Source organism: Myotis davidii, unplaced genomic scaffold (assembly GCF_000327345.1).
Source record: "Myotis davidii unplaced genomic scaffold, ASM32734v1 scaffold330, whole genome shotgun sequence".
Classification (NCBI taxonomy): domain Eukaryota; kingdom Metazoa; phylum Chordata; class Mammalia; order Chiroptera; family Vespertilionidae; genus Myotis; species Myotis davidii.
Window position 1 is genome coordinate 3,823,620 of NW_006283770.1, and position 6,780 is coordinate 3,830,399.

Below are 6,780 nucleotides of genomic sequence, written 5' to 3' on the forward strand. Positions count from 1 at the left end.
CATTTGCCTGAGGCTATCCAGCAAATGGCTCTGTGCAGGGCTTGGGCGGGGCGGGTCCCTGGGGATCTACAGGGTGGGCGGAGAGAGCAGTTATGGCTGCTCTCAGTTCTGTCCCTAGGGGCTCTGCCTCTCAGAGTCCCAGCAACCGCTGCAAACCTCGGAGAGAAAGCTGCCTTCGAGTTCCAACCGTAGCCAGGCAGTCTGGCTTCTCCCGTTTGAGTCTTGGTCCCCAGAGACTCGCCCGGATCTGGAGCTCAGAGTCTGAAACTCCCTCCCAATTGAAAACAACAACCGCGCCCTCCGCCACCAGCCCGCTCCGCCTGCACTCCACACCTGAGTTTTTCACTTCAGCACTGCGCCTCCTCTGAGTCTGGGTATGATATTCTCTTTCCTCCTAGTTGTAGAATTTCCACTCAGCCAGCCTTCCTGTGGTTCTGGATGATGTCTGTCCGTCTTTTAGGTGTAATTTGAATTGGTTCGAGGCAGCAATCTCAGCGTTAACCTATGCCGCCATCTTGGTTTCTCCCTGTCAAGATCTGTATCTTTTTTTTTTTTTTAAGGGAATCATCAAGAAATGAACATTTGTTGTGGCAATATAAATCAGTATGTTCATTTAAAAGTGACTATAATATATTTTATGTTTCTGCTATTTTAGTCATTTGCCAAGTTTGTTATGATTAACCTGCAGTGGTGTTGATCATTGCAAGAAAACAGCAATAGGATCTTTGATGGGTATTCATGTCATCAGAAATCTAGGAAAATTCTAAGCAGAGAACAAGCAGTTTGTTGAACCAAAATAGCAGAGAGATTTAAAGAGGTGACCATTTTTCTCAGAACCTCTTAGCTACAATGAAACTTACAGATGGTCATTCTATTTGACTAAATTCACCTATATAGAAAGAATGAAGAATTTGTCAGGGCAGCAAAAAACTTGTGTGTTAAAAACATAGTGTGTGTAGGCCTGAATTCCTGGGGTTTTAGATACAGTTGTTATATCTAAGAAATCTTCCATTTCACACAGTAGATTAAATCATTTAGGCACCATCCTATCTAATAAAAGGGTAATATGCAAATTAACAGTCATGCCGTCCGTCACAAAGATGGCAGCCCCTATAGCCACAAGATGGCAGCGCCCAGTCCTCTCAGCCCCGCCGGAGGCCCCCAGTCCTGTGGGGGCGGCCGCTGAGAGCAGGCAGCATGAGCAGCCTGGTGGAATGTTTGCTTCGTCGCTGCACCTGGCTCGGGCTGGCCCCCTGGAGCTGGAGCAGACACGGACAGGGACTGGGGGCCAGCCCGCAGCCTTGCCTGCCGAGTGCAGGCCCGGAGAGGAGACGGCAGGCTGCCTGCCGCGGAATGAACATGGGTCCCTCCTGCCTCCTGTGGAAGCGGTGCAGCTCCCTCCTGCCTTCCGCGGAATGAACGCGGGTCCCTCCTGCCTCCCATGGAATGAACGTGGGTCCCTCCTACCTCCCACGGAATGAACGCGGGTCCCTCCTGCCTCCCACGGAATGAACGCGGGTCCATCCCGCCTCCCGCGGAAGCGGTGCAGCTCCCTCCCGGCTCCCATGGCACCACAGCTCACTTCTGCCTCCCGCGGAAGCCGCACGGCTCCCGGTGGCACACTGCGGTTCCTGTCAGCTCCTGCAGAAATGGTGGGTGGCCTACTGCACGTGATATCACGTGATGGGCTACTAGTCCTATCTAATAAGAGTAATATGCAAATTGACCATCACTCCAACACAAGATGGCCGCCCCCATGTGGACACAGATGGCTGCCACAAGATGGCCTGCAGGGGAGGGCAGTTGAGGAGGACCAGGCCTGCAGGGGAAGAAGTTGGGGGTGGGGGGGGACCCAGGCCAGCAGGGGAGGGCAGTTAGGGACAATCTGGCCAGTAGGGGAGCAGTTAGGTGTCGATCAGGCTGGAGGGGAGTGGTTAGGGGGGGATCAGGCTGGCAGGAAGAAGCGGTTAGGGGCAATCAGGAAGGCAGGCAGGTAAGCGGTTGGGAGCCAGCAGTCCCGGATTGTGAGAGGGATGTCCAACTGCCTATTTAGGCTCAATAGGGTCCCAGATTAGAGAGGGTGCAGGCTGGGCTGAGGGACACCCTCCTCCCCCATGCACAAATTTTGTGCACTGGGCTTCTAGTTTAACTATAAACAATGCTAATAAGACTTTTCATTTAATCAGTAATTAATGATTTTGATCAATAATAGTTGAATATTTACTTTGACAGATGCTTTGCATATTGATTGAGGAATTTAAATTGTATATTTCTTTAATTGAGCAAGCATTTATAGCCTAGCCAGGAAAACAAAGTAGAATAAATACTGTAATATACTACAGTCAGTGTGGCACAGTGGTTGAGCATCGACCCATGAACTAGGAGGTTAAGGTTCGATTCCCAATCAGAGCACATGCCTGGATTGTAAGCTTGATCGCCAGTAGGCAGCGTGTAGGAGGCAACTGATAGATGATTCTCATCATTGGTGTCTATCCCCCTCTTCCTTTCCCTTCCTCTCTCTGAAATCAATGAAAACATATTTTTAATATCAATTTTTTAAAAATATGTTTGTATTGATTTCAGAGAAAAAGGGAGAGGGAGAGTGCGATAGAAATATCAATGATGAGAAAGAATTATTCATTGGCTATCTCCTGCACACTTCATACTGGGGATAAAGCCTACTACCTGGGCATGTGCCCCTGACCAGAATTGAATCCGGGACCCTTCAGTCCACAGGTTGATGCTCTATCCACTGAGCCAAATTGGCTAGGGAGAAAACATTTTTTTAAAAATATATATTTTAGTATAACAATTATATAGTATGAATAGAATGAAATCTGGGACCCTTGAGTCCGCAGGCCAATGCTCTATCTACTGAGCCAAACCAGCTATGACGAGAAAACATTTTTTAAAAGAAGACTTTTAAAAATAAAAATTATGTTCAGAGTTCATCTGGGAACATAGATAAGAGATAATCCAGCTTCTGAATGGATTAACAAAGATTACAAAGGAGGTTACATTTGAGCTGGTAAAAGTCACGCAGGGATTTTCTAGATGATTTTGAGGCTCACCACACTCATGGACATGTGAAAAGTGGCTGGGAACAAAGCAGGGGTCAGACTATAACGGCTTTGTATGCTGCAGATTTTGGACGTGGTCCTGTGGGTGTGTGAGTTCCTGCTTTGCTACTCCAATGGTACGTTTTTATAAAAGCTTTTGACTACCAAGCTCATCGATTATTAAAACCTCATTTTTCTTTAAACCAATCAACATGCCTGATTACCAGGACGTTAGTGTTACCTGAATCAATTTTTCTTAAAGTCAATATACTTGATGTTTTAGGCATTGCACACTACGTTACAATATTTGAAATTTCTGCTGTGATGTTTAAGATAGCTCTTTGACTTCTACTACTACTTTGATTGGAACTGCTCTGAAATATCTTGGTAACCTATAGTGTCAGCAAATCCATGATCCAATAGAAAGGACACACGTACTGTAGAGTCAAGTTGAGTCCTGGCTTAGTGTCTGCTTATCTGAAAGGTGCCTCAATTGTTTTCAGTGTTCAGTACCTTATCTAATTTAGAAACTTATCATGAGGAAAGTACCTTAAAGGCAAATTTATTTCCTTTTTTTATATAATGATAATCCTGATATGAAGTACCAATATTTTTCTTTAGTGATAATTGATTTACATAATAACTGACTCTGGTTAAGATACCAGTCTTGCCCTAACCGGTTTGGCTCAGTGGATAGAGCGTCAGCCTGCAGATTCAAGGGTCCCAGGTTCGATTCCAGTCAAGGGCATGTACCTTGGTTGCAGGCACAACTCCAGTAGGGAGTGTGTAGGAGGCAGCTGATCGATGTTTCAAATCTTCTATCCCTTTCCCTTCCTCTCTGTAAACAAATCAATAAAATATTTAAAAAAAAAAGATACCAGTCTTGACTGATGATATACCAAAAATAAGTTAACCTGTCAGTGCTAGGGTAGATTTTCATTTACCCTTATGCTAAAAGTAAAAGTGAATACTATCATTTTCATTTTTTTCATATTGGTTCAGTAAATATTGAATATCTGCTGTGTGCTACCTAGTATTCTAGCTGCTGTGAATGAGAGAGGGTCCCTGCTGACCTCATGGGACCTATGACAGTGATAGGACACAGATATTAAACATATAAACCAATCATGTATTTTTGGCTGTATGTGCTATAAAGAAAATACAACTGGGCATTGGTATAAACCAGCGATTTTCAACCAGTGTGCCCTGGCAGGCACATTGGTGAGCTGTGAGAATTTTTAAAACATGCAATACCTGACTCTTTAGTCAGGAGCGCTGACTGCTTTCCCCCTAGATTGTCAAATAAAAGAATGACAACAGCCAACTCAACAATAACTGTCTGGTGTGAATGAATCAAAATTTTATCTTTTTTTTTTTTTTGTCAGGTTGGCAAATTTTTTTGGTGTGCCACAGAATTTTAGTAATTAGTCCATGTGTGCATGTGTGCTGTGAGATGAAAAGGGTTGAAAATCACTGGCGTAAACAATGACTGGGCGGAGGAGAAAGGTCTGCTATAGATGATGGGCTTTCCTGAGGTGGTAACATTCTGAGCGAGCCTTGCTAAAATAAAATCTGGGGGAAGAGGGAACAGCTGGTAAATGAATCTGGTGTGTTTGAAACAGGCCAGCTTGCCTGGAGTGGAGAGAGTGATGGGGAAACAGTAGGAGTTAAGGTTGGAAAGTCGGCGGGCCTGGTCATATATAATCCTGAGTTCAGTAGTTCAGATTTTATTCTAATTGTATTGGGAAGCTTCTGGAAGGTGTTAAGCGGGGAATGATACGATCTGAGATGCTCCGGCTGTTGTGAGGAAGTCGGCCTGTTGGAGACAGAGACGCAGAGCAGGGGCGACTCACAGGGAGTCTCTTGCAGTCTCCAGGAAAGGGACCCTTTAGAGTCGGACGGCAGCGGTGACCTGGTAAAACATGGAGGTGGATTTGGGATATCTTTTGCAGGTAGAGCAAACAGGACTGCTAACATTAGATATCAGGGTGGGGGAAGGTGGAAAACTCAGATAAGAGTTCTAGTTTTTAGGCCTCATCAGCTGGGTGAATGATGATAACCAGAACAGAAATTGGAAGATGTGATAGGAGCAGGTGTATGGGGTGGGATGGGCAAGGGGTGTCCTTAAGAATTCTTCCCTACAGCATGGATGAACCTGGAGAATATGATGCTGAGTGAAATAAGCCATCCAGAGAAAGACAGATATCACATGATCCCACTTATATGTGGAATCTAATGAACATAATAAACTGACAAAATAGGCCCAGAAGCATGGAGCAAACAGAAGGGAGTAGGGAGATAAGAAGAGAATAAGCAAAAAACTTTTAGACATATATGTAGAGCCCATGGACACAGACAATAGTGTGGTGAAGGCCTGTGGGGGGTCGGGGGAGAGTACGGTGGAGGGGGCAAAGGAGGAGAAGGTAGGGAGACATCTGTAATACTGTCAACAATAATATTAATATATATGTTTCTCTCTGTCTCTCCCCCTCCCTTCCACTTCCTTTAAAATCAATGAAAAAATATCCTCGGGTGAGGATTAACAAAAACAAAGAAAGAAAGAAAGCTGAACGGAGCTATGTGGGCACAGGTAGTACTCGCTGCTTGTAGAGGGACCCTCCACATACCAGGAAGTCTCCCTTAGGCTAGTCAGTTTCTTAGGGACGGTCTAATCATCCCAGGGAATAGAAGCCAGCTGCCAGTTCTCCTGAGGAGAGCCTGGAAGGTGGCTTGGTGTGGCACAGCCATTATGTAAACTGCCGCTTGCCCTGGCTCAGTCCACCTGGTGCGTAAGCTCTGTTCTCCTTCGTGCTGGGTCTCCATATGCCCTTCCAAGGTTCGGTAGGCTGAGGCTGAATCAGTTGTTTTCTTTTTTCAGTATCTAATTCAGCATTCAGAAACTGTTAAATGGGGAAAGAGAAAAAAGGTACATGAAACAGCCAATTGAAAAATAAGAAAAAGCCTGGCTGGTGTAGCTCAGTGGTTGAGCGTTGACCTATGAACCAGGAGGTCACAGTTTTATTCCTGGTCAGGGCTCATGCCCAGGTTGTGGGCTCGATCCCCAGTAGGGGGCGTGCAGGAGGCAGCTGATTGATGATTCTCATCATTGATGTTTCTATCTCTCGCTTCCTCTCTAAAATCGAGAAAAACGTATTTTTTAAAAAATTGCAACTTACATTTTTAGACATGGGAAGGAACTACTACAAACATAATGTCCTATTCCCCGGTGGTACTCTCCTAACTCAGCTAATTCACCTCCACCCACATTACACCTTCCACAAATGTGTGGAAATCTTTAGTTAGCTGTTGGGTTCTCTTCTGTTCTCTTTGCCCTATGGATTTGTACCTTCTTTCTGCCTTCCCCCCTCCCGCCCCTTAAATTCCTTACCATGATTCAGCAGAGACTGGGGAGGGAAAGGGATCATGTGTGGGATTAATCTGTTGTGTTTATTGGAAAGTCTAGGTTTAGTTGTGAATGTATTGATATAAGGGTGCGCATGGAGGTACAGGTTTGTTGCCCAGGTGAGACATTTAAGTTAGGGATAGATATTTAAATTAGGTGGGGTAGAGGTATTTAGATATTCAGTTTAACATAATTATTGAAGCTATGGAGATGGATAACATGTTCCTAGGAGAGTTTGGGGCATGCCATCCTTTCATTCAACGCATATTTATGGAGTGCCTACTGCATCCTGGCAGGGAGATGGTGGACTAGGCTGGA